At 40.1% G+C, this 1682-nt stretch overlaps 1 long non-coding RNA gene across 1 annotated transcript; it reads left to right on the forward strand.

Annotated features, from left to right (window-relative positions):
- Nucleotides 1–306: 306 nt before the first annotated feature.
- Nucleotides 307–1210, forward strand: LOC103098171 (uncharacterized). Its single transcript, XR_474891.2, has 2 exons — nucleotides 307–430; nucleotides 875–1210. It is a non-coding gene; the product is annotated as an uncharacterized LOC103098171 (long non-coding RNA).
- The last annotated feature ends 472 nt before the right edge of the window (nucleotides 1211–1682 follow it).

A 1682-nucleotide genomic window follows, 5' to 3' on the forward strand; every position in this document is an offset into this window, starting at 1 on the left:
CTTAGATCGGTTTGTTAAGAGCAACACTTTACTGGATTCTGAGCTATAAAGGACATTCAAGATCATCTAATCCAAGCCCCCTTCACATACATGACTTACTCAAGATCACACAGATAGCCCTGAAAACATCACACTCGAGCATTGCCCAGGGCATGCCTTTTTTGGGCAAAAAAAGCCCCTCATTACCATTTTTGGTAATACTGTCTCCTACTTGAGGGCCTTTGGTGATGTCACAGCATGATGAGGCAGCAGGCACATTGTTAGGTCACTTGTCCTAGAGGGTATAAATTGAGGACCAGGGCCCATAGGAGACCAGAGCGTGGGTCAAGAGAAAAACCCCACTTGCTGAGGCAGCTCCCCCTGAGGCCTCAGCAGGGGTGGGGTTGGGGGGATGAGTGGACCCATTGCGTGGCCTAGTTTTTTCTTCAAGGTTAGCCCCTTTATGTTTTTATTTTTTCTGGGTTATACATATATTATCACACAAAACATATTTCTATATTATTTATTTTTGTAAGTTCATTTTCTACCCCAATAGTTAGAGGATAGCATGCTTTTTCATAAGTTCCTCAGAATTGTCCTGGATCATTTTATTGCTGTTAGTAACAAAGTCAATCATATTTGGTTGTTCTACAGTATTGCAATTAATGTGTAAAAAATTCTCCTGGTTCTGCTCTATTACACTCTGCATTAGTTCATGTAGGTCTTCCCAGCTCTTTCTGAAATTAATTGTTTATCATTCCTTATAGCACAGTAGTATTCCTTCACTACCACATACCACAATTTGTTTGAGTCCCTTTACTTTAAAGTGACCCTATGGAACATCCTTTCCCAAAGACTCTTTATTTAACTTTCATTTTTATTTTTTCTTTTAAAGGCCACCCAGAGCCTACGCCAGATCTGGAAGAATGCCAGATGGCGACGGAATCGCAATACCGTATTGTAAGATGGCCAAGGATACCTTTCTCGGTCTCCATAAATTGGACACAATGGACCTGAGTAGGTTTTGCTGCTTGAATTTCCTCCAAGCAGCATGGGGTGAAGAGTCTAGTGCTAGTTATTTGGGACCAATGGAAAGCCCCTAAATACCAAATTTCAGAAAAGCAGGAAATGGAAGAGCTTCTAGTTCAAGTCATGTTGTTACTACACTTGCTATATAGATAGAAGATGTGGTCTTTATTTAGGCCATAAAATAAAGCAATTAAGGATCAAATTATTGGTTGTGTCTTGATTGTGTCAGTGAAGCCTCTGCCTCTTGTAGGAAATAAGAACAAATAATGGCAAAGATCCAGGGGTTGATGTTTTAAAGACCTTTCTCCTTAAATTCACTTGAGGGTAGCATCCACAATGATGAGTGAGAAAAGTCACCTATTTTGTTTTTATAGCCCAGTGATCAGTTTAATTTCTCCTCTTAAATCAGGAGCTAATATGGTGATTTCCTTTCTCAGTGACAGAAATGTCTTATGCCATAGAGGTGATTGATCTCCCTCTTGCTAGTAAAGGGGTAATGTTGTTGTGAATTGGTGGTACAATATGTTTTTATTTGAAAGGAAGGCCCTGGAGGATTCACCTCCAAAGACAGCAACATTCTGACAGCTCACTTAAAGTTAGTGCAATTAATTACCTTCATAACAAGACATAGATCGTCGGGAAATCAAGCAGGTAATATGGGTGGGCTCTCAACA

This window comes from Monodelphis domestica, chromosome X (genome assembly GCF_027887165.1).
Source record: "Monodelphis domestica isolate mMonDom1 chromosome X, mMonDom1.pri, whole genome shotgun sequence".
NCBI classification, from domain to species: Eukaryota; Metazoa; Chordata; class Mammalia; order Didelphimorphia; family Didelphidae; genus Monodelphis; species Monodelphis domestica.